We start from the raw sequence: 27626 nt of genomic DNA on the forward strand, positions 1-27626 counted from the left end.
GGTCCTTCCCATCCCCAACCTGGTGCTGCCACATGCCTTCAAAGTCGGTGCCCAGTGCCACCAGACCTGGGGGCTAGTGTGCTCTAGTGTGCCCCACCCATAGGTGAAAGTCTTTCCTTAATCAAGTCAGTCCATAAAATCTGGAAGAGGTGATTTTTTTCCAGATACACAGATACCTACACAAGGCCACAGAGATCACAAAGAATTAGAGAAATGTGACTCTACCAAAGGAATACAGTAAAACCCTTAGTAGCTGGTTCTAAAGAATTTCCCAACAAAGAATTTAAAATCATTGTCCTATGGATGCTCAGAGAGCTACAAGAGAACACCAATAGAAAATTTAACAATATCAGTACAAGAACAAGAGTCCAAACAAAAACAAATGAGTTCAAAAACAGATACAGAAAACATCATTTTTTTAAAAAAAGATTTTACTTATTTATCTGACAGAGAGAGACAGCAAGAGAGAGAACACAAACGGGGAGTGGGAGCAGGAGAAGCAGGAAGGCTCCCTGCTTGATTGCAGGATGCTGGGACCATGACCCAAGCTGAAGGCAGACACCCAGTGACTGAGCCACCAGGTGATATTTAAAAAAAAAACCAAACTTTGGAGTTGAAGAATACATGACTGAGCTAAAGAACTGAATAGAAAGCTTCAATAGCAGAGTTAACCGGGAAGAATCAATGATCTAGAAAACACAGGCGCCTGGGTGGCTCAGTGGGTTAAAGCCTCTGCCTTCGGCTCAGGTCATGATCCCATGGTCCTGGAATCAAGCCCCGCATCTGCATCTCTGCTCAGCAGAGAGCCTGCTTCCCTTCCTCTCTCTCTGCCTGCCTCTCTGGCTTCTTGTGATCTCTGTCAAATAAATAAATAAAATATTTTAAAAAATGATCTAGAAAACAGATCAATCAAATGATTTAATCAGAGAATAAAAAGAAAAAAAAAAAAGGAATGAAGAATACCTATGGGCCTTATAGAACACAATTCCAAGAAACAATGTTTGGGTTACTGGAGTCCCAGAAGAAGAGAGGAAGCAAGGAGTAGAAAGCTTATTTAAAGATAATGGCTGGGAACATCCCAAACCTGGGGAAAGAATTGCACATCCAAGTTCATGAAGCTAATAGGTCACCCCAAAAACTTAAATCCAAAATAATCTTCTCCAAGGCAATTACAACAAAACTGTCCAGGGGCGCATGGGTGGCTCTCAGTTAAATGTCTAACTCTTATCTCAGCTCAGTTCTTGATCTCAGGGTCATGAGCTCCAGCCCTGCGTTGGGCTCCATGCTGGCAATGGAGCTTACTTTAAAAAAGGAAAATAAATAAAATAAATAGATAAAACATAAAAAAATTAAAAGACATAGAGAGTCTGGACAGGTAAAACAAAACAAAACAAGATCCAATTATTTGCTGCCTACAACAGACTCACTTCAGCTTTAAGAATATGTTGGTTCAAAGTGAAGGCATAGAGATAGTTCATGCAAATGGAAACAAAGCAAAGCAGGGGTAGCTCAGCTATACTTATGCAAGACAGAAAAGACTTTAAGCTAAAAGTAGTAACAAGAGACAAAGAAGATCATTATATAATGTTATATAATGAAAAAGGGGTTAATTCATCAAGTAGACATAACAATCATAAATATATATGCACCCAACATTGAAGCACTTACATATATTAAGCAAATACCAACAGATCTGAAAGGAGAAGTAGATAATAATTCAGTAATGGTAGGGGACTTCAATACCCCACTTTCAACAATAGATAAATTAGAGATGGAAAATCAACAAGGAAACATTAGAACAGAACCATATTTCTGAGAAAATGGACCTAATAGGCATATACAGAACATTCTATCCAGTAGCATCAGAACACACATTCTTCTGAGTGCACATATGAGTTTCTCTGGGATAGATTATATGAAAGGTCACAAAAAGTCTTAGTAAATTTCAGAAATCTGAAGTCATGCCAAGTATCTTCTAATCACAATGGTTTTGAAATGAAAAACAGGAGAAAAGTTGGAAAATTCAAAAATTTGTGGAAATTCAATAACATACTCCTGAACAACCAATGGGACAAAGAAGGTATCAAAAGAGAAAAAAAAAATCTTAAAACAAACAAAAGTGAAAATACAACATATCAAAACCTATGGGATCATGCAAAAGTAGTTTTAACCTGCATTAAGAAAAAAGAAAGATCTCAAATAACAAGAAAACTTTAAACTAAGCCCAAATTAGTAGGAGGAAATTCTAAAATAAGCCCATATCTAAGTCCTTTTATGTCACAATGGCAGGTGTCCTTTGGCTACAGATAGATCTATAGTCATGTAACAGCTGTACACTTATCTGCTCTACTGTGTTAGGCAAATAGCCTCTATTTGCTTAGCCTCTCCAAATCTCATCTTTCCTGGGCATATTAATGCCCACCTATAGAATTAAACATCAGAATGTAAAGTTTTCAGCAATGCCAGACAGAGTAAATGCTCAAAGGAAGCTATTACTGCTAATGGAACAAAGTCTATTTAAAAACCTTAATGATAAACAATTATAAGATTTTCTGGAAATTAAGAAGTCCTTCATGAAGGACTTCCCAGTTACTTCATGAAGTTACTTCCCAGTAACTATCCACGATATAAACAGATTTATTTGGAATACTACAAAGGAAAATATCCCAAATTTTCCACCCAATATTACCTAACACTCACATACTCACACACAAATATGCACAGTGTTGCCCCACCACCACCCTTAGTAATCTTTTAATTTCTCCAGAGGAAAAAAGTAGGACATAAAGTTCCTTCTGTTAAACCACAAATTAGAGGTCATCATCAGTTCATTTGGGAAAATATCCATCAGTGTTTATACAAACTCAGATTCACGTACATATATATTTCCACATACACACAAACACATTTACTCATATGTGTATTTGAACTATAAATTAGTAAAGACCTTGATTTTAGTACTTAGCTAACATAAACAAATGAGGAGGTAGGGAAGCCCGAGAACTTACGATGACCACAAGACTCATGCTTCTGGCTTCCACTTAACTGTCCCTGATGCAGTTGTCTGACAAACACATTCCACATTTCCACAAATCATTCTGAAAAAGAAAGAAAAAGAAGAGTAGACCGATAGGACAGGGTAGGGGGGAGAAGTAGGAGGAGGAGGTTGAAGCAAGAGGAAGAGAGGCAGGATAGTGAGGAAGGAAGTGGGAAGAAGAAAAGGAAAGAAAGGAGGGGAAAGGAAGAGTCCATGTGTGAGGCACGCATGTGGGTTGGCTTGGCAAACCAGGTCAGTTTTGGGAAGCCAATTTTTTGCCCACCCAAAGCTTGCCCAGACTTGCCCTAAGGCTATGTTGCAAAACAGGTACTAATTTCTTTGCCAGGCATATTATTGGAATGAGTGGAGTTCCAGACCTGACTAATGTTTTCTTCTTGGCCCTCTTACTTCTTTAGCACAACATCTGAGTCTGTGGTGGTTTGATGTGTGCTCCTCAAAGCATCCCAAAGTGCCTGCTTTCTATTTCTCAATTCTTTGGTGTTTACTAACCAGTTCAAGAGCTACGGACCTCTGTTCCACCTAATGCTAACCCTATGGATATTAAGTCTTTTTTTTTTAATATATTTTTAAAAGATTTTATTTATTTATTTGTCAGAGAGACAGAGAGAGTACAAGTAGGGGAGCGGCAGGCAGAGGGGATAAGCAGGCTCCCCACTGAGCAAAAAGCCCAGTGCAGAACTCGATCTCAGGACCCTGGGATCATGACCTGAGCTGAAGGCAGATGCTTAACTGACTGAGCCACCCAGGCATCCCAGATGTTAAGTCTTTTGCCTTTAAGAACAACCATCCCAAACCCAGTGAAAATATATCTTCATCATGTATAAAAAACTGCATAAAAAACACCCCCAAATTGCTCTAGCTTTTTTTCATCCTTGGAAGCCAATTATATATATACATGCACTGTACAGGTTTAGTGAAAATATATGTTCAGCACATAACTCCTCTTTGAGAAAACCAGCAAAGCAGTGAGGACCTGCCTGATATTTAGAGAACAATATATTTTTTTTCTTTAAGGAATAGTTTTAAATATCATAATGACCAACTGAATAGAACACAATATCTCACTGGATTTTTTGCACCCTCAAAGAATAAACAATTGTGTCAGGGGTTTGTCCCTGAGAAAATTTAAATGGAAGTTCAATATGTGATTTTCAGATTGGCTTATCCAGGTTCTCTGGCATAATTTTTTTGTTTTGTTTTAAAGATTTTATTTATTTATTTGACAGACAGAGATCACAAGTAGGCAGAGAGGCAGTCAGAGAGAGAGGGGGAAGCAGGCTTCCTGCTGAGCAGAGAGCCCGATGAGGGGCTCGATCCCAGGACCCTGAGATCATGACCCAAGCTGAAGGCAGAGGCTTAACCCACTGAGGCACCCAGGCACCCCACTGGCATAATTTTTTTGATATGAAAAGGAGAGATGTAAGTATCTTTCTCTGAATAATGAGGTTTGGCTTTTTTTTTTTTTTTTAAGGATTTTATTTATTTGAGAGAGAGAACACAAGCAGGCAGAGGGGCCGAGGGAGAGGGAGAAGCAGACTCCCTACTGAGCAGGGAGCCCAACTCAGGGCTTGATTCCAGGACCCTGAAACCACAACCCAAGTCAAAAGCAGACGCCCCAACAACTGAGCCTCCCAGACACTCCTGAAAAAGGAGTTCTAATGTGAGTGTGCGACTTTAAATAAAGTTTATTGTCACAGGAGTTAGTCAAAGATTTCTATTCTGTGAGGAAGTAAGTAGAATAATGTAGAATGATAGTACATTGGCTTTCTATATCATTCCTCAACCGTACCCCCTTGAACAGTTTTTATTAAGGTGTTCAAAATGGCCTGATCACTTTCAATTTTCTTATTACCCTATTTCTTTATGACATACAAATCACTCTGAAATAGAGGGAAAAAGTATAAAATTTGAACGTAAAGTATAAAACCTCTTTCTAAAATGTATAAAGTTAGATAAAATTGACAAAACCAATCATTTTAACACTCTGAAAATCGACCAAAGGCATACAACAATCTGAGAAGTGTTGAGGCTTGAAAAACTGTTGAATTTTGAGTAAGAATAAAGAGACTGTGGCATTCTGGCCTGCAGCCGCTCTCCACTCCTGTTGCCTCTTTAGTAAGGACAGAGATTTGGTAGAGGTAGGGTGGGCTAGGAAAACTGGCAGCTTCTCTGCATGGTAAGCGTGAGCTCACTCAGTTTGGAGTGGTAGGAGACAACCACTCCCACCATTTTTAGTTGAAGTAATGGGTTCTTAGGTGGGTGAACAGAGAGAGCCAACAGCTCTACCAGTCGGAGGCTGTGGTCATGGTGGAGGCATATTCCTGTCTGTGCCTATGTGGAGATGAGAGGGAGCCAAAGCTAGTCACCCATTCCAGGCCAACCCCGGAGCTATGTGCATGCATAGAGGAAATAGAAAAGGCCCGCTGGAAAGTAAAAGGTGAAGATGGAAAAAAAAGAAAGAAAATAGATAAATAAAAAAACTTTTTTTTAAAAAGGTGAAGATGAAACACACTTAAAAATATCCTGAACTTTCAATGAGCTCCCCTGTTCACACAGAGATTCACTGGCAGAGGACAGAGACTTTACTGGCTCAATGTGTTGAGCACAACCTATCAAATCACCAAGTCATGCAGACACAGGGAAACAAAATAAAAATAACCATGTATGTGTGTATGTTGTGTGTAGATATAATAGATATACATGTATGTGTGTGTATATATATAGATATACATGTATATATGTATATTAATAAAAGTCTGCTTAGTTAAAAACTAGAGATAAACATACATATGACATATATAATATATAGATACATATTGATCTATATGTATATCTAGAGACATTTGCACATGCAAGTGGCAGGGGAGAAAAACTTCACAATTATAGTTCAGGCAAGTTACCAAAGTAACAAACAAGAATCAACAGCAACAATAACCTTCAAAAGTAAAAATGAATGAATGCATGAATGAATGAATAAATCTAGACTCATTACAATATGTTATCTAGTACGTCTAATCAGTTTTCAACTAAATAATTATAGGTAGGCAAAGAAACAAGAATGTGTGACCCATATTCAGAAAACAAAGCAGTCAATAAAAATAGTCTCTGATTAAAAAAAAAAAAGTCTCTGGTTGTCCCTAAATCCCAAAAGTTGGATTTTGTAGACAAAAATTACAAAGCACTTATTTAAAAATTGGCTATTTAGTTCAAAAAACTAAAGTAAGCCACGTTTTCTTTTTTAAAGATTTTATTTATTTACTTGTCAGAGAGAGAGAGAGAGATTGAGCACAAGCAGGGGGAGCAGCAGGCAGAGGGAGAAGCAGGCTCCCTACTGAGCAAGGAACCAGATGCGTACTCCATCCCAGGACCCTAGGATCACAAGCAGAAGGCAGATGCTCAACCCACTGAGCCACCCAGGTGTCCCAAAAGTAAACCATGTTTTAAGAATTAAAGAAAAGTATTATAGCAATGAATCAAGAAACAGAAATTCTCTGGGCGCCTGGGTGGCTCAGTGGGTTAAAGCCTCTGCCTTCGGCTCAGGTCATGATCCCAGGGTCCTGGGATTGAGCCCTGCATCAGGCTATCCCCTTAGCAGGGAGCCTGCTTCCTCCTCTCTCTCTGCCTGCCTCTCTCCCTACTTGTGATCTCTGTCTGTCAAATAAATAAATAAAATCTTAAAAAATAAAACAAACAGAAATTCTGAGTAAGGTGGTAGAAATTAGAAAAAGGAAACAAATGCATATTCTGGATTTAAAATGAAAAATTCACTAGAAGGGCTCAAAATCAGATTCAAAATAACAGAACTAAAAATCAGGACCTTGACAAATCAATAGAAATGATTCAAGCTGAAGAAAAGAGACCAGTAAAACAACATTGAATGTACCAATATCAATTTAATGGGAGTTACCCAAAAAAAGAATAAGAAGGCAGAAAAAATATATGAAAAAATAGTGACTGAAAACATGCCCAATTTGATTAAAAACATTAATCGGCTTATCCAAGAGATTCAATGAATCCCACATAATAAACATGCATGAAACTCTCCTTCCTGCCTTTCTGTGATTGTGTACTCTCCTGTGTGCTCTCACACTTCCCTGACTGGTCCTTCCTTGTATACTTTTCTTTCTCAATCCCTTTTTTCCAGTGAGTATTTTTTCCCCTGGTGAGTATGTTTTGAAGTCCCATGGAACTCTATACCACATACTCTCACATAAAAATTCCATCCATTTCCACAGACTATCAGTAAAAAGACTTTCAAGTCTTATAACTAGGCTGTCTGGTTAAATACCTCCTCTTGGATATTTCACTAGCCCACTAACTGCAGAAGAGCAATTCTTCTTTTCCACATTTCTGTAATAGCATTAGCACTAAGAGTAGGAAACAGGGAAATAGGCAACCTGAAACCTCAGTTGCCTTTGACTTTCCTTCTACTCTAACTTTACTTGGTTGCTGAGTCCTGCTAATTCCACTGACAATTTTCTTCTTACTTTTCATTTCCACTACTACTTTCCCAGTCCAGGATTTCATTACTTTCTCACCCAGATCGATCTTAGAGCAATAACTTGTTGTCATGACCTTGTCCTCTTCTCTCTTTAATCCATCCAAAGCACAGTATTCAGATTAATATTCTTAAAGCTTAGCTCTGATCATTAGTGACCCTGTTAAAACAATAACAAAATGATAGTTTCCCATGCCTCAAAAAATAAAATCTGAGTTTGTTAGCAGAACATTGCTTTTTAAACTGTATTTAGCACTTCCCTTCACCAACCTAAAATTCCAGTCATGAAAAAAATTTGGAGACTTTCAACTGAAATAAGTTTCAAAAAGAAGAAAGAAAAGGGAAAAAATGGGGGGAAAAAAGATAATTACTTGTGGGCGGGTACATGTTCCCTGACAACTTGTAAATGTTCTAGGATTTAAGATTATGTAAGTTCTTGGAAGTGTAGAGTGGCCACATCAGCTACGGGAGATGAAAAATTCAGGACACGTGGCCACGGAATATGGTAAGCAGATGGACAGCACTGGGGTGGAGGAGAACCCGCTCTGGACTTTTTCAGCCAGTTAAAGACAAGAAGACAAACTAATTTATCTACTGAGAAAAAAACATGTTACTAGTAAATGGATACAGATGAATAGAGAGTCTAGCACAGGGTACATGAGAAAAATAAAACAAAGATTATAGCAAACATTTCTGAAATACTATTTTGTTATCTGGAACCACGGATGAACTTGTAGTTCCAGATGGACCTGAGCAAGGATGTCTGGGCAAGCCGTCAGAAGTCCAGAGACGCTTGAAAATGGGAAGCTGGAGAATCTTGAACTGGCATGAAGCTGCTTGGTTTTCATAAACATGTTGCTGCCTGTGCAGTATTTTGCTGGAAAGTGGAAAAAGCTTTCTATCATTCTACAGCTTTGTGTGTGGAATATGCTACACAGATTTTGCAAATTAGGTAACAAAAACTCTGCACATGCTGTTTGGGTGTGGGTTGAATTGTTTAGCTAAGCTTTCCACTCTCTCTGAACTTATGCCAAAGGTAATCTTTGGTTCAGTCTATGAATTATAATGGCTTCTAAATTCATATGATCCAAATTTAAAACATTTCTCTATGAAATTTCACATATTAATTAAAGATAAGGAGAGCCAAGGGGTGCCTGGGTGGTTCAGTGGGTTAAGCCTCAGCCTTCTGCTCAGGTCATGATCTTAGGGTCCTGGGATCGAGTCCCACATCAGGCTCTCTGCTCAGCGGGGAGCCTGCTTCCCCTCTCTCTCTGCCTGCCTCTCTGCCTACTTGTGATCTGTCTGTCAAATAAATAAATAAATCTATCTTTAAAAAAAAGATAAGGAGATCCAAAAAAGTAAGGTTAATTGGACACCAAACGGAATTGTGAAGAATAACAAAGCTCTTGTTATGGGAAAGAACTGATGAAGTTTATTCTTCATGGTTTTTGTTGTTTCTCTTACCTGACAGAATCAAGGTAATTGCAAAATTTCTGCTGGAGTTTCTGAAGGTGTAAGCTTCATAGTTACACCAAATTTCATAATGTCCTACAAAACTGTCAAAAGTTAGTTATTGAATGCGGGAGTAAAAAGTCTACATAAATCAGAGCAGACCTAACTTATACTCAGTGTTCTCAAAGTCATTTCTAAAAAACAAATCACACAGGTCATTTTTGCTAATAGTTATTAAGAAGTATGTTAAACCATTTTATTCTACATATATCTGAAATCTCACACTTCATCAGAATATAATTTTTCTAAATCTCTGATCTTTTTTTTACTTCAGGACCCTCTGTAATCATCAGTCATACTGATGCTTTTCAATACTAAGGCAGAGTAATTCTGCAGTTAGACATTTTCTAATGATGAATGATGGTGAATTGATGATGAATACCATTGCAAAATTAAGCTAAAGGAAATCTTGCACAAAGCAACTTTTTTTTTTTTTAATGTGTTTTCCTCATATGTACGTAGGTACTATGGCATGGCAGTGAGGAGTAAGGGTTCTAAGCCAGATCATTTGGGTTTATGAACTAGCTCTACTACTTACCAGCTGTGTCACATTGAGCAAATATGTATTCCCTGTGTCTCAGTTTCCTTATCTGTAAAACAGGGGTAATGGCAGTATTTATAACTTACAAGGTTATTGTTTTTAAAAAGATGAAATGTAAACATGCGCATTATCAGTATATCACTATTATTAGCTATTCTCCTTACAGTCATAAATATTAATACATATGAATCAGTCGTTAATATTTGCAACAGAGACTATGAACTTAGTCTAACACCGATAGTCAGATATTTTGGACACGATATAATTATATTAATGTAATTTAATATTATTCTTTTTCTTCAAAACATGGAAACAAATACAACAGACCACATGTCATTCAGGTAGGTGACATTCTGTATTAGTTTTAAAATCATGTGTATTTTTTAAAAGGGGTTTTAGAAATTATAACTAATATTCAGATGAACAAGTCTGTAGCTAAAATTAACTCCAAAACATTATTTAGCAGGCTTGTATATCTTGTATATCATTATTTCAGGCTTGTATATCTTTCTTTCATACAACTTTTTAGATTCTGTCTAGGTCATCATGATCTCTTCAACAGGGTGCATTTTCTCTTAATTATTGCAAGATGTGTATTTTTAGATTTTCCTTCTATAAAACAGATTTATTATTAAATACAATTACCCTTGGATTCCAAAGAAGTTGGTATCTAAATACAAATGTACAGCAGCGATGTTCATATCCTGAACATAGTTCTGAGAGGGATGTTTATGATTAAGTGCACACCAAGAAAACAATACCATCAGCAAAGAGAGCCTTGTTCTCTGGATATAGTTTGTGAAACTTGGGCAGTGTGCACATTAAGAGAGCCACAGGAAGTGAAATTATGAATTACTTCAAATGGAAAAACGAAGTAGAATCCTTTATTTTTCAGAATGTGATTTGGCAGGACACCTGGGTGACTCAGTTGGTCAAGCGTCTGCCTTCAGCTCAGGTCATGATTTCAGGGTCCAGGGTTGGAGCCTAACACTGGGCTCTCCCTGCTCAGTGGGAAGTCTGCTTCTCCCTCTCTCTCTCTGCTGCCCCCACTCCCCTCACTTGTGCACGCTCTCTCTATCTTTCTCTCTCAACTAAACAGATAAAATCTTAAAAAAAAAAAAAAAAAGAATGTGATTTGGCTCTAATTCTGCTGGCAGAGTGATTTCAAGCTTTCTCTAGAAAGGTTAAAATGGGAACTTACCACTGAGTCAAGATGTTGAGTAGAAAGGCTCATTCATTCACTCAACAGACATGTGTGATACACTGGGAATAATATAGACACAAATATAAGATCTTGCCCTCAAAAACACTGGAATCTAATAGTGAGAGACAAATGTTGTAAACAGATTTGTACACCAGTGTTCACTAAAGTAAAACAAACTAAAATCAACCATCTGGGATGGAGAGCAACATGGCAAAGAAGTGAATTTGAAAATATTATGTGTCTGTGTATGTATTACATATATTTCATAATTTCTGTTTGTTCATGTCAGGCTTCTTTCAAGTTTCTTTCTCTCTCATACACAGATACTTACAAATACACACACACATACAAACCCGGTAGGATTTTGACTGTAATTTTATTGAATCTAAAGCTCGGTTTCAAAAAAATGAACATTTTTAAATGCTAAGTCTTCCAATGTATAGGAATGTGGAGTCGGCCTGCATTAATTTATGTTTCTTAATGTCTCTCAGAAATGTTTTTATGTTTTTATAATTTTTATATATTTGTTCCTTGGTTTTAAATATTTTTTAAACTACTGTAAATTTTTTTCAGTTTTATTTCCTGTTGTTACCTATCATAGAAATGCAATTTAAAAAATACATAGTTTTAAAAATCATCCAATTCTTTTTTTAAAAAACCCTTTTATTTATTTATTTTATAGAGAGAGAGAGAGAAAGAGAGACAGATGAGAAGGGGGAGGGTCAGAGGGAGAAGAAGACTCCCCGCCAAGCAGGGAGCCCAATTCAGGACTCAGTCCCAGGAGTCCAGGATCATGACCTGAGCCGAAGGCAGCTGTTCAACCAACTGAGCCACCCAGGTGCCCAAACTCATCCATTTCTTAACTGACTGAGCCACCCAGGTGCCCCATAACTTGTCTAATTCTAATATCTATCTGTAGAATCTTTGGGATTTTCGACATAGATAAGCCACATTAAATAATATCAGTTTTATGTGGTTTTTTAAAATTCTTTTTCATGTGCTCGCTTTGGCAGCACATATACTAAAATTCTTTTTCATGGGGCGCCTGGGTGGCTCAGTGGGTTAAGGTCTCTGTCTTCGGCTCAGGTCATGATCCCAGGGTCCTGGGATCGAGCACCGCGTTGGGCTCTCTGCTCCGAGGGGAGCCTGCTTCCTCCTCTATCTCTCTGCCTGCCTCTCTGCCTACTTGTGATCTCTGTCTGTCAAATAAATAAATAAATAAATAAAATCTTAAAATTCTTTCTCTTTCCTTATCACATTGACTAGGACCTCCAGGATAAGGCTGACTAGAAATGGTGATAATTCTCATATGTGTCTTATTCCTAATCTCAGAAGGAAAGCTTTCAGTAAGTATATGGTGACTGTTATGGGTATTTTGTAGCTATCCTCTATGAAGGAAATTATTTCCTATTCTTAGTTTACCAAAAGATGTATTTTAATCAAGAACAAATGCTGACTGGAATCAACTGCTTTTCCAGAAAGATTCTGACAAAACTTCTTCTCTTTATTCTGTTTATGTGGTAAATTCTGATTTGGCTTTCTAATGTTAACATTTTACCATTACAACAAACTCAACTTATGTGTGACATACTATCATTTGTACATATTCTTTAGTCAGCTGAAATTAAGAATTTTGTTATTTGTGTTCATGATTGAGGTTGCCCCCTAATTTTTTCCTCATAATTTCCTATTCTTATTTTGATATCAAAGTAATGCTGGCCTTGTAAGTTAAGTTGGAGAGCCTTCCCTCTTTTTCTGTTTTTTGAAGTCAATAAAGATATTTATTCCTTAAACATTTTCTAGAGTTAAACAGTGAAACTATTACATATAATGGAAGGTTTAAAATTAGAGATTGATCTTTTTGGCTATTATGAGATCTTCGTAATGTCTTTGTTCATGTCTAAATTTCAGCAGGCTTTATTTTTTGTGTGTGCTTTTTTTTTATCCTACTAAGCTTATTCAAACCAGTTAAGACACAAAGCATATATTTATTATTGGCATATATTTTGGCAATATATAGCATATATAATATGTAATTAACAATAATTATTAAGAATTAATAATTATATATCACTAAATCTATGGTAGATGAGAGCTGTATTTAAGGATAGTTCTTCTACTTCTTGATTATTAAGAACCTGCCTTATTAAAATGAGTTGCTATTTGGCATAATTTTTAAAAATGCAGTTGAACTAAAAAGAATGTGCTTTATTTGTTTTTAGTTAAACTGAAAAGATGGATACAGGGGCATACCTAGTGACTTGACACCTGAAAGGGACCATTTGAATCTCTTTCTCTTGCAGACAAAAGTATTTTCAACAACAATCATGACGTGCAACAAATAAGAATTATTTTGTCCAGAAAAGCAATTCAGTGACAATTTTCCTTTAATAAATTTTGCATATAGTGCAAATAGTGTTAGTAAAATATTAGTAAAAGTGGGGCACCTGGGGGGCTCAGTTGGTTAAGCATCTGTTTTGCTCAGGTCATGATCCTAGGGTCCTGGGATAGAGTTCCAAGTCAGGTTCCTTGATCAGCAGGAAGCCTGCTTCTCCCTCTGTCCCTCCCCCTGCTCATGCTCTCTCTCTCATTCTCAAGTAAAGAAAATCTTTAAAAAATAATAAAATAAAGAAATAAAGTCCTAATTCTTTTTAGAGTACATTAATTTTTTTTTAAAGGAGAGAAGTATTTATGCCTACATATTGGTCTGTCACGGTGATGAATAATTCCAATGCAGTTTCTGGCTTTGAAATTTCACTTGTGCAAATCTGTCAATGGCTTGGTCAAACTGATATGCATACATTCATGGTCAACAGAATCAATATATAGTATATATCAGATTTGTCAATCTGTCCTCACTCATAATTGACTAAAGAACACTTTTTAACTTCAAATGTTTCTCTCACATTAAGAAACAGATATACAAATAGAAAGCTTTAAAATAAGGATATTTATCAGAGATTCATAAAAAATCCCATTTCATAGCAAATTTAAGAAATTACAACACTGTCCATTTCTTTGTTCTCTGGGATTCATTTTAGCAGCTTTCAGATGTTTTTGCAGTTGAATACCTTCACCAGAAAATTCCTCATAAATTTCTATTTTATTTGGTAAAATTCTCCAAAGCTGAGAATGGTTGCAAATTATTTGAGCTTGCTTCAGGCTCAGTTCATATCTTTAGCCCCTGAGGTACTACGTAATCCTGTGTTTAAACCCAGATTCAAAATAATTATACCAGAGTGATTATGAAAACAAAAAAACAGAAGTCAGTTGCTTATTCTTAAAATAAATATGTGTAGCTGAGTCCACCTGTAGGGCAGTTGGAATCACTTCCACGGGGAGTATAATGTTTATTAAAGCGTAAGTGATAGGAAAACATGGTGATTTTCAGCTTACATGCATATTATCCCATTTCAGTAACTGCAGCAGTTGTTCAGAACTTAGACCAAAAAAAGATTGTTTTTTTGTTCAGAGAGCAGTAGCGTCATTGGCATTGCTTAGAACTGTCCGTGCACAGTGATAATAAAAAGCCGACTGGGGGCGCCTGGCTGGTTCAGTGGGTTAAGCCTCTGCCTTCAGCTCAGGTCATGATCCCAGGGTCCTGGGTGGCTCAGTGGGGTAAGCCTCTCCCTTCTGCTGGGGTCATGATCCCAGGGTCCTGAGCCTCCTTCCCCCTCTCTCTCTGCCTGCCTCTCTGCCTACTTGTGATCTCTGTCTGTCAAATAAATAAATAAAATCTTTAAATTAAAAAAAAAAAAGCAGACTGACTTTTACTATTATTTTATTTTATTCCTTTTAAATCTTCTATGCAGAAAGCCCTCCCCTGCTGCCTGTACCACCCCATCCTTGGTACACCACTGGCTGGATGAGAAAAGGAACGAGGACAGGTAAAAAGAAACACCCATTTCCCTTCAACCAGCAGGCCAGAAAGTCTTCTGGAATCAAGAGATTCTGAGTAATTACGAGAATAATGAAGTGGTTTGTTGATTTATTTCTGGAAATATTCATTTAAAATACAAATTACATTCTCTTTTGCTCCTTCACCAGGCGTGTTCGAATCATGACAACATGCTCTATTTTTGCTTATCTACTGTCACCAGCAGTGAAGTAACAGAACTTGCTCTGAAGTAATGGAGTGGATAACCAACTGAGATACCAAGACTAAAACTTTTGGTAAGGCAAACAGACCTCTGCAGTACCACTGGAGGTATTTCCTGGCCTTATCTGACACATTTAGCACCTTATCACAAACTGAAGGGAGGCAGAGTTATCTGTTTAATAAACATGCATCCTCCTGGATCTGGAAAGAAAGTATCTGAGAAATTTAACTAAGGTCTAAGTGAATCATGATGTGAATCTCAATAGGTTGCAGCAAATGTTAAGTTTCTGGTTCACAGTTTAAAAAAGAAAAAAATGACCCCAGACATGGTAAAATTCCAACATCCTAAGAATGTAGTATTGCATAAATGGTGGTAAGTAAAATACCAGCCTTACATCTTCTTGAAGTTAGAGTTTAAACTAACTAAAATGACGACATCTTATATATTTTCTGTGCTTTTTTGACAAATATGGTTGGAAAACATAAACTTCATCCTTCCTAACAGGCGCAAAATAAATAGAAGAAATGCCCATTTGGTGTTTCCTGTTTGGTTCTGTTGATGGACTAATGTTCCCTCCTGCTGTAGCAATTGAGGATGTTTGTATTCTTGGCCCCTCCACAGGGAAGCAGGAAAAAATCTGAACTCTGATGACTTTGTGTACTTCTGGCTTTGATGTCTTGCTCTGGGCACTGTGCAGAGGAGCTGAGCTGAACTTGTATTAAAAGCAGTGAAAATACCAATTAAGAGTCTGACATTTAGCAGTTTCATCTGTAAGTTTACTTGGGTAAGAACAAAATTTCTGTAGTAACACACATAATAGCTTTGACTGCTTTCAAAATTAGGCAGATAAAATATACAAGAAGTCATTTTCTAAAAGATATGTAAAACAGCCAATGAAGAAGGAAACATACAGCAATACTGGGCCCATTGATAATAAAAAGAATATTTCCAGGGAACATTTTGGAGTTGACTATTACTATAATGTTTTAAAGTTTTGACCTTTAAATACCCTACAATCCCAATGATTTTTATCCCTTGGATGTCAGCTTTGGTTCCAGCAAATCATTTGCCTGAGATCTTGACAAGAAAATCCATCCTCCTTAACTCTACCTTTTCTGGAATCCCAGGATAATAAGATGCAGTCCAGAGGCAGTTATGACCTCCCTAGGTCACATCTAAAAGCTCAAAAGCTCATTTCAACCTTGTCCCTTAACCTAACCCTCCTCATCCCTTATGTATTTGTTCACTTTATGATGGAAGAGAGGGAGAAATCCATAAAACATTTATTCAAATTTTCTACTAGGAAATAATCCTATAAAGTCTCTGACTCACCCCTTTTTGTACCTAAGGGCCAACAGATTACCCTTTGTGATGTGCTGGGTAGCTAAGTACTGAGAAAAATGGAGTCTGTTCTGGAGAAGGACAGCCCTATATGGGCTAAAGAGACTTCCCTGTTTTTTCCTTTCCTTACAATCCACACTGTAAACCCCTTTAGAATCCACTAATTTCCCTTTTGGGGAAATCTATCCATTTTTCTGGGAGTTATAAGGCCTATGCAGAAGGCCTGCATATTTGAAGATCATGCAAATGAACCTCAACATCAGTCTCAAGGCTGCCGTTCAGTAAATGTGAAATGTCATGAAAACCTAACTGCTTGACTGTAATCATTTTGCAAAGTTTACTTATAGTAATAATTTGGGCCTTCCGTCTTTATAGACTATTCCAATGGAATGAATTTAAGAAATTATATTTATTTTCTCATCTTAGAGATTTTTCTGCTTCATTTTGCTCTTATACATTGTGTTCATCGTCTAGATTTCGATGTATTTTACTTTTCTTTCCATGAAGTGCTCATCATAATTTATGCTCTGTGGCTCAGCAGTAAGTTTTAGGGAGGACCCAATATCTTTACATTTGACAAATGAAAAGAGAATGTAACAGTTTTCTTGGCCAAGTAAAAGAGACATGCAGTATGACTGTTATGAGTCAGGATTTGGCCCCCTCTGCATCAGCTGGAAGACAGCAAGTGCCACAGCCCTGGATGAAAATACATGGCAATGAAGAGGAACAGTGAGTGGTCGGACGGTGTTATGTTGGCATCATTTACGTATTATCAGCAAGATCTAAATAGGTGACCTGGCATGAAGATCACAGTAACTGCCAAAAGATTTCATCACTCTTGGCACAAGCTGTCCCTACGATATTTCAAACATTAAGGTCTTTCTTTCAGAGAAAAAGCTGAAGGGAGCCCTTACCTCAGATTTTCCTTTTTACCCCCCATAGGCTCTTATGCCTCAGGCTTCAGCCTTCATCTCCTCCAGGAGGAGGGCTCTTTCCTGGTTACTATAGTGATGGGTCAGGAAAATATCTGAATGCATGCTGCAAAATTAGTCAGTAAATTATAAATGGGCTATTCATGTAGAAAGGCCAAATTATAAACCAGAGAATAGTGGTCTTTACATAGAAAGCAAAAGAAAATTACACAACATATATCAAAGCATTACAATGTGACAAACAAAAGTTCTATAAACATCCTAACTTTGCAGGAGACCATCTAGCTACCCCTGTAGCTACATAGGGTACTAGGTTCTATGAAACGGACAAAAGGTACCAGACCTCTGGGGATAAAGGCAAGATGAAATGCACAAATTATTGTATACAATATACCCAATAAAAGAAGACAGAAAACCCCTATGTTGACAATTCAGCCTGCCTCTTGAATTAAAAAGCTACTGGAACTTTGGAGAGGGCTTATTTCAGCAATCCTTATCTAGGGATACACATCACAATTTGTGAGTGACATTTTCACAAACACGCCTGGCCTTACTGCAGACCTGGTAAAATAATGTCTAAGAGTGAGGCCTTGGGACTTAGCAAAAGTCAGGCAACTAGTGTCCAGTCTTCTGGGTTTTCTTTTTGCAGAAAATTCACCTCTTTCCAGTAACTAGTGAGTTTGGGAGCTTTGGTGTCTGAAGGATTCCTCTGATGCCACCAGACATGACCCTGAGCTAGCAACACATGGCCCCAGACTGTCAGGTGACTGGCCCCCCAAAGAAGGCTGTTTCCCATCCTAGGTGGGCCAGTTAAATCCTGCTGCTTCCAAAACCACACAACACTGGAGTAGGTGATATGTGTCCCTACTTAGTCTCCAACTGTCATTCAAAGAGGTCATGAGCATTCATTATTATTGCTTCATGGTGAAAATACGATGAGAATGAATTCTGATAAAATTTAAAAGGATACAAGTAGGAGAGCACACACAATTGCCTGAGCCTTCACTACCCACAATTTAGGTGAGGCAGACCAGGACTGCCTGCCCCCTCAGAAGGATGGCACTGGTCCCTATTATCCACTACCCACTGATAGGGAACATCTACGTTATGTACATAGTTGAATTACCAATCTATTATTTACTTGAGCTCAGGATGACTTAAATACAAATTTGCAGGTGTCCAACAAAGCCAGATTCTTTTTGTGCTTTCCATACGTTTATGTCACTGCATGTAATCCTCAATCCTCACAATCTCATGAAAGATCAAAAGATCAAAAGCTACAGACCCTGCAACCACCCTGTTCTTCCATGTCTGCCATGAAATCCCTACCTTTCGGCTGATGAGATCTATTTTATTTTTTGATTTGAGAGAATGAGAGAGAATAAAAGCACAGAGTAAAAGTGAGAGGGAGAAGCAGACTCCCCAATAAGCAGAGAGCCTGATGTGGGAACCCCAGGATCATGACCTGAGCCAAAGATAGACGCTTAACCAACTGAGCCACCCAGGAGCCCCTTGCAGATGAAATCTTGAGACTCACAGAATCAAGTCAGATAGCTATGAGGGGTTGTTAGGATTACAACCTGAGCTTGACTCCCAAACTCACATTCTTACCACAAATCCAAACCAACGCCTAGCACGTTACTTATTCTGAGCTATTAAAGCTGTCTGGGGAAAACAGGCAAAATATCTTTATTTCCCTGATTTTGCCTACTGTTGTATCTTGGAATCAGGCCAAAAACTAAGGAAAATCTGCCCATTTACCACTGGCAAGATGACTAAGTAAGCCATAAATAAAGTCACATCGAAATGATGGTGGAATTGGTTGGGAAGGCCAACAGCAGACATGGCTTTAGGATCATGACCTGAGCTGAAGGCAGAGACTTAATGGACTGAGCCACCCAGGTGCCCCTAGTCAGAAAGTCTTTATAGAAAGATCCATGAACTCATCCATGAAGCCAACCATGAGCCAGTTCATGAACCTCACTCAGAAGCAGGCTTTGGTTCTATTGCCTTCCATGTGTCCTTTCATTTTTCGGCTTCAGTTTGAACTCCTTTCACAAGATTTATAAAATTAAGGTATTTTTTGAAAGAAACTTTAAGCATTGATTCTCCACTTTAGATACAAATTTAGCTCACTTGGGAATTTGGGGACAAAATGTAGTGACTCCAGAATCACTAAGGAAGAATCAAATTATTTAATAGGGGACAGTGAGGAGCAGTAGGCATCTGTAACCTGCATTATGACCCATAGCTTTGGAAACTCTTGCCTAATTTTATGCAGTATAACACACTGCTTTGGAGCATGGCTTGTGGAGATTAGCTGCCTTGGATCAATTCCTAAGACTGCCCCTTTACTAGATTCATGAGAATCAGTAAATTACTTACTCTTTCTGTACCTTATTTATTCAAGATTCTATGTCTATTTGTTGAGTGCCAGGCCCTCTTCTAGAGGCATATCAGTGAATAAAGCAAGTGGAAATTCCCGCACTGGGGGTATTTACCTTCTAGAACAAAGACACCGACAAAACGACATAATATACTAGTATTATATTATTAATATATCAACATATTATATAATTAGTTATTAATGATTAATCAATGATATTGAATATTTCTATAGATATGAAGACTATAAGACAACAGGGAGACAAGCAGGGTGGGAGGGCTGAGAGCACGTGTGTGTTGGATCTTTTACCCTCACAGGGTTCTTGTGATGGTTAAAATGATTTTACATTAAAAGTAGGTGCTTAACATGGGGGCTTAAGTGGGTAGGAGAAGAATCAATGAAACAAGATGGAATTGGGAGGGAGACAAACCATAAGTGACTCTTAATCTCACAAAACAAACTGAGGGTTGCTGGGGGGAGAGGGGTTGGGAGAAGGGGAGTGGGGTTATGGACACTGGGGAGGGTATGTGCTTTGGTGAGTGCTGTGAAGTGTGTAAACCTGGCGATTCACAGAACTGTACCCCTAGGGATAAAAATATATGTTTATAAAAAAAAAAAAAAAAGTAGGTGCTTATAACAGAGCCTGGCACGTAATGTTTAAAAGTATTATCTGCCATTCCCTTGTTTCACCAATGAGGAAACTGATAATCCAGAAAAGTAGAAGAATCTGCCCAAGTAACTGAGAAAGGAAGCATACCAGGGACTTCACCCATCTCAACTCAGTCCTAGATGAATTTCAGTCTGGGGCTCCTCGAAGACAGATGATAAAACAATGGGCCCAGAGCCTACATTTTGATACCGATTCTTGTTCTTGAATGTGGCTCTTGCTGGTGCCACACATCAGAAGCAAATATTGCTACATGCAACTTTTACTTGGCACCCCTGAAGACATGGATGAGAGAGATATCTAAAGGAACACATCCTGTCTGTAACTCCAGCCAATTTCTTAAGCATCTTTATGGTGTAACAGTCATATAAGGGGTACCTACCGGTCTCCATATACATCATGAACAGGTAAACAATGGCTAAGGAAAAAGGTAAAATGAAACTATAAAACTCATTTTTATATGATATGATAATAATTATTAAAAATTTATTTTATTGGATGCCTGGATGGCTCAGTTGGTTAGGCATCTGCCTTCAGCTCGGGTCATAATCCCAGGGTCCTGGGATTAAGTCCTGCATCCCCTTCTCCCTCTGCCTGCTGCTCTCCCTCCTTGTGTGTGCTCTCTCTCTGACAAATAAATAATATCTTAAGAAGAATAAAGTGCCTAAAAAATTCCAAATAAGTAAATAAATGAAAATTTATGTTATGATGAAAGAAAATATGGTAACTCCCCCAAATATGTTAGCCCTAAGCATTATTTTAAAGCATTTCTGGAGTCTGATGGAACTTAGATAACTTATAGGATATAAATCAGGAAAACAATAATTAAAGCCATTCTTCTTTTTAAAGATTTTTATTTTATTTAAAAAAATTTTTTTAAAGATTATACTTATTTATTTGAAGAAAAAGAGAGCAAGAGCAGGGGAAGAGGCAGAGTGAGAAGCAGACTCCCTGCTAAGCAGAGAGCCTGATGTGGAGCTCAGTCTCAGGACCCTGGGATCATGACCCGCACCAAAGGTAGATGCCTAACTGACTGAGCCTATTTATTTATTTTAAAGAAAGCAAGTGAGGGGAGGTGCAAAGGCAGAGTAAGAGAGAGTATTTCAAGCCGACTCCAGGCTAAGCATGGAGCCCAGTGCAGGGCCGATGCAGCGCTGATGCAGGGCTCAAATGCAGGGCTCAATCTCACCTTAGCCAAAATCAAGAGCTGAGCCTCTCAGGTGATCCTAATTAAAGCCATTCTTTGGGTAAAATATATTATTGGATTAACTTATCTGAACCAAAGTCCTATGAAATGTCCAAACAATTCTAACCCTTTCTTAGAATGACTGATATTTGGGTTACAAGATAACTATGAAGATTAAAACCCATATGAGTGACTAAGCTCAAACGTGTTCTCATGACCCTTGTGGCTTGAAAAAGAAAGAAAGAAGAAAAGGAAAAAAGTGAATTTACATTTAATTAAAAAATTAAATCTGAAAAAGTAATCATTTTAAATATGTTGCAATCCGTACTAGAACCTATTTGAAAAATGTAATTTGCTCTGTTAGAGTCTTGCCTTGTGATAACACAGCAAAATCTTCTTTTATCTGTATTGTGAAAGTATATGGACCAGAAAAGGGAAAGATAAAACAGTAAACATTGGTTTAGTAGAAGAGATTAAATTGACAGAAAAAAAATGGAAAAGGAAATCATTAAGGCAGTGGTTGAGAGCTTGAAAGCAAAGATAAGGAGAGTGAAAACTGATGTAAACAGCAGAGAAAACTGTTCTGTGCAAAGGAGGGTTTAAGTTTATGTATAATCAATTTCTCTATGGATTTTCTCCCTGATTCACGATATGAGTTAGCAAGATTATTGGGATAGTGAGTTTTAAATCTCTTGTTACAGTCAAGATAATAAGCACAGTAATGACAGAGGACAGTCATGTTTTTCACCCTAAAAGCGAAGAGTTAAAATCTGTACTTTATAAGAAAGTGATGACTAAGACATTTGATTAAAAATCTAATAGTTGGGGCGCCTGGGTGGCTCAGTGGGTTAAAGCCTCTGCTTTCGGCTCAGGTCATGATCCCAGGGTCCTGGGATCGAGCCCCACATCGGGCTCTCTGCTCAGCGGGGAGCCTGCTTCCTCCTCTCTCTGCCTGCCTCTCTGCCTACTTGTGATCTCTGTCTGTCAAATAAATAAATAAAATATATAAAAAAAAAATCTAATAGTTGAGGGACGCCTGGGTGGCTCCGTCAGTTAAGCCATCACCTTCGGATCAGGTCATGAACCCCGGGCTCCTGGGATGGAGTCCCACATTGGGCTCCTTGCTCGGCAGGGAGCCTGCTTCTCTCTCTGCCTCTGCCTGCCATTCTGCCTGCTTGTGCGCACTCTCTCTCCCTCTCTCTCTCTGACAAATAAATAAATAAAATCTTTTAAAAACTAAAACTAAAAATCTAATAGTTGAGAAAATTTAGAATGTCCCTTATAGGTATGATTATTGAACTACTTTCATATTTGAGTTTAGATCAGCAAATGGAATGTGTTCATTTTTATCGTTATCTAAAACCATAAAGAATGGCAATAGTAGGACTCATATAAGATGACAGATAGGATCAATAGTTGACTGACCCTTATTTTAGTGTGTGTATGTATGTGTACTCCAAATTACATAGATCATGACTAATAGAAAAAGTTATTTTTTAGGTCATTCCTTAAAAAAGAGTTATGCGTGGAGGTTGGGGAGGTGAGAATAAAGTAAATATTTATTGAGTGCTTATATATAGTCATGTGATATAATAGATGATTCTAACTTTACTTAGACTTAATAAAACATTATGAAATAATATTATTATGCTCAAATTACTAATGGATATTCTAAACAAAATTAAACATTTTAGTAAATGCAATAATAAAGAGTTGAATTATTTATGTTTCCTATTTTGTCCTCCTGATACAAAAAGTATTAATCATAAGACCTACTATTTATTGAGTATCTGCTATGTGCAAGGTAATAGAACTCTTAATTTACATACATTTTTTTTCAATTTCAACACGATCTCATAGCAAGATATGTATTATTATTACCAATTCATAGAAGATATACTTGAGGTCTAATGGATTTACGTGAATTGCTTCAAAAACATACTTAGTTAAGTCACAAAACAAAAATGCAGACTCTGATTTTTCTGATTAAAAAGCTCTTATTCCATCCATTATACCATGCCATCATCATAACATTTTGACATTTAGTCTTTAAGTTCAACATTCCATATGTTTTTATTTATATTCATAAATATTTTCTGTCTAAAAAGCTCCTTTCAAAATATATGAGGGCAAGGAAGGACATATATCAAATTCTCTGTTACTTTACATATTAACAAGATTTATAAATCACTTAGAAGATTTAAAACATCGGGCATCTGGCTGGCTCAGTGGTACGGCATGTGACTCTTGATATCAGGGTCATAAGTTTGAGCCCCATGTTAAATAAAGATTTAATCCAAGCTCAAAACAAAACAAAAACAAGGGCCTGTATAGAAAAAAATATATATTCTTTTTTTTTAAAGATTTTATTTATTTATTTGACAGAGAGAGATCACAATTAGGCAGAGAGGCAGACAGAGAGAGAGGAAGGGAAGCAGACTCCCTGCCGAGCAGAGAGCCCGATGCGGGGCTTGATCCCAGGACCCCAGGACCCCAGGATCATGATCTCAGCCGAAGGCAGAGGCTTTAACCCACTGAGCCACCCAGGTGCCCCCCCAAAAAAATATTCTTTAAAGGAGGCTCCACACCCAACATGGGGCTTGAACTCACGACCCTGACATCAAGAATTGCATGCTCTACTGACTGAGCCAGTCAGGCACCCAGAGAAAAAATATTATAATAAAAGATAAACTGGAGGAAAGGTAACAAATGGAGGGCAAGATTCTTACTGCTGTTTAGGTTTGCACAACCTAAAGAAAAAGAATTATTCATGATTTATTAATAACAATACTTTGGAGTGCCTGGCTGGCTCACTCAGTTAAGTGTCCAACTCTTGGTTTCAGCTCGGGTCATGATCTCAGGGTCCTGGGATCGAGTCCCGAGCTGAGCACTGTACTCAGCACAGAGTCTGCTTATCCCTCTCGCTCCGTTCCTCCCCCCACTCTCTCTCTCTCATAAAAAAATAAAATAAAATAAAGATCTTTTTAAAAAAATTAACAATACTTCATTAAAAAAAACTCTCCATTGTGTAAGTATGCATTATCATCTAGTTCATGTTCATCTAGTATATGAAGGAAAGTTTATTTTTTCCAGAGTAACAGTTTTCAATTAAATGCTTTCAACATTCTTCAGTAAGATATTCTTTTGAGGCCACTGAAATCCATCACTGATAATACAGGAACAGGCAGGCAGGCTATTCGCAATGCCTCTGCTAGATTAGCAACTGTGGCTCTTTCTGTTAAATACTAAAATCAACTTGTCACAAATTCAAGTAAAGTAGCAACGAATCCACACCCAAACAGTAAGGTCTGCGAATGACTTAAGTGGTCAGGTTCAGATTCTGTTTCACTCATTGAACAAGACTGGAATCCAGTGGGTCTCAGGCATTGTGTTAAAGACAGGAGGATAAGCACACAGATGTTCCCTCAGGGTTCTCTCACCCATGGGTGAGAGAGACCCGCGAGCAATCCAATATACGAGAGTTCTAACGAGGACATGCATTAGTCTGTTCACACTGCCAGGACAAAATAGCGTAGTCTGCATGGCTTAAAAGACAGAAATATACATTCTCACAGTTCTGGAAGCTGTGAAGTCCAAGATAAAGGTGCTAGTAGATTGGATTCCTGACTTGCCAATGGTTACCTTCTTGTTATGTCCTCACATGGCAGAGAGAGCAAGCTGTCTGGTGTCTCTTCTTATAAGGGCACTAATCACATCATGTGGGTTCCACCCTTGTGAACTCATCTTACTCTATTTACCTCCCAAAGGCCCTGTCTCCAAATAGTATTACACTGGGAACTAGGGATTTAATATATGAATTTTATGGAACACAGATATTTAGTTCGAACCAGGAGGGAAGTATTAACTCTGCCCAGCTTTGTAGAGGAGGCCGTTGCAGAGGAAGTGACTCTTGAGCTTGGTATCAAAGCAATCATAGGAGGTGACTGGCAGAAGGTACACAGCATAGATAGGACAGCAGAAACAAAACTCAGGAGAAGGAACAAATGGTGATCATTTCAGGGAAAGGAAGGAATAAGGCAGAAAAATTAAATTGGGACCAGATTATAGAAGGTCCCTGCATCTGAAGCTGAGGAGCTTAAAATTTCTTTATATGGCAGTGGGAAGCTGATGAAATTATTATGTGAGTGTGCCTGTGTGTTATGTGTGTGTTATAATAAAGTTTGTTGTTTGGATAACAATAATGCAAGTTAATATTTAAAAACTGAATTGGGGGGTGCGGTGCACCTGAGTGGCTCAGTTGGTTATATAAATAGCTATAAATAGCTCAGGTCATGATCTCAGGGTCCTGGAATTGAGCCCAGTGTGGGGCTCCCTGCTCAGCTGAGAGCCTGCTTCTCCTTTTCCCTCTGTTTCTCCCCACTGCTTGTGTGCATACTCTCTCTCTCAAATAAGTAAATAAATAAAATCTTTAAAACAAATAAAAATAAAAACTGAATTTTTTTAAAGTTTTAATTTTTTTTTTTTTTACAAACGTATAATGTACTATTAGCCCCAGGGGTACAGGTCTGTGAATCGCCAGGTTAAAAACTGAATTTTTATTTTTTTTTTATTTTTTTTAAAGATTTTATTTATTTATTTGACAGAGAGAAATTACAAGTACACTGAGAGGCAGGCAGAGAGAGAGAGAAGGAAGCAGGCTCCCTGCTGAGCAGAGAGCCCGATGCGGGACTCGATCCCAGGATCCTGAGATCATGACCTGAGCCGAAGGCAGCGGCTTAACCCACTGAGCCACCCAGGCGCCCCTAAAAACTGAATTTTTAAAAGCTTTTATTTTGAAACAATTTCAAACTTACAAAAATGTTACAAGAATAATACAAAGAACTCCTATATATTCTTTATCCAGATTTACGCATTGTTACTCTTGTGGCACATTTGCTTAATGTTCTCTCTCTATATATGGCATATATATTTTTTAAATAGACATGCAAACAGACATACAGATATGGATATGCATGTGTATTTACACACACATAGACATACTCATATGTACACACTTATTTCTTTCTGAACTAGGTGAGAATAGGTTCACGCATTAATGCCTTTACTCTTTAATAATTCAGTGTGTCTATAAAGTTTCTCAGCCTTTATTTTCATGACATGGAGATTTTTTAAATACAGAGAATTTTTAAAGCAAATGGTATGTTAAAAAATACACTGTTATCGAAAAATGACTGAGGTCAGCAAGAAGGAGATTAATGGATAAGAAAGAGCATAAAATAAGCGAACGAGAGAAGACCAGACTGAACCAGCTGAGATGACAAAGTCCTCACAGGATGGGAATATCTCCATGTGGGAGACTCAACGGCATTTCATGCACATTGTGTGTGAAACATAAAGGAAATGAAGACTTCATTCTAGCTTGGGACATTTAATGGATGGTGATAAAGATTATAAGATAAATAGATACCGATTTTGTTTGATTATAGGTTGAAGGAGGAGAACCAGTTTGTTTTTGAATGCTGAGCAGGCACGTAATGTTAGAAACAAGATACAGAGTTCAGGTGAAACATCTAAAACACAGAAGGATTACCTAAAGAAGATAAACCTAAACAACCCATCTTCTGCTTGTTTCTATTTCCCAACTGAATGTTGAACACAGCAGATACATTTTTTTTTTAAGATTTTATTTATTTATTTGACAGAGATCACAAGTAGGCAGAGAGGCAGGCAGAGATAGAGGAGGAAGCAGGCTCCCTGCTGAGCAGAGAGCCCGATGCGGGACTCAATCCCAGAATCCTGGGATCATGACCCGAGTCGAAGGCAGAGGCTTAACCCACTGAGCCACCCAGGTGCCCCAAACACAGCAGATACTTAATAAGGATTGTAGACTGACAACCATCTCCCTTTCTTTTTTTAAAAGATTTTTATTTGACAGAGAAAGAGAAATCACAAGTAGTCAGAGAGGCAGGTGGGGGTGAGGGGGCAGGCTCCCTGCTGAGCAGAGAACCTAATGCAGGGCTCAATCCCAAGACCCTGAGATCATGACCTGAGCCGAAGACAGAAGCTTAACCCAGTGAGCCACCCAGGCGCCCCTGACGTCCATCTCTTAATAGCCTAAGGAAAAGGCAAATGATGGTCAAGTTTCCTTCTAGGCAAAGGAAGGATAGGAAGATGTGGGGGATTTCTCTGTAGAATAGAGGAACCCCTGGCTGGCTCAGTCAGTAGAGCATGCAGCTCTTC

General features: G+C 38.0%; 1 long non-coding RNA gene across 1 annotated transcript in view; it reads right to left on the reverse strand.

Moving 5' to 3' along the window:
* LOC309864527 overlaps positions 1 to 27626 on the reverse strand; it is a 60999-nt gene that overhangs the window by 8457 nt on the left and 24916 nt on the right. The window contains exons 2-4 of the long non-coding RNA XR_014311591.1: positions 9607 to 9658; positions 9021 to 9112; positions 3009 to 3098 (exon numbers count right to left, since the gene is read on the reverse strand). This is a non-coding gene — a long non-coding RNA (uncharacterized lncRNA). The remainder of the gene's footprint in view (positions 1 to 3008; positions 3099 to 9020; positions 9113 to 9606; positions 9659 to 27626) is intronic.

This window comes from Mustela nivalis (assembly GCF_964662115.1).
Source record: "Mustela nivalis genome assembly, chromosome: 5".
Taxonomy (NCBI): Eukaryota; Metazoa; Chordata; class Mammalia; order Carnivora; family Mustelidae; genus Mustela; species Mustela nivalis.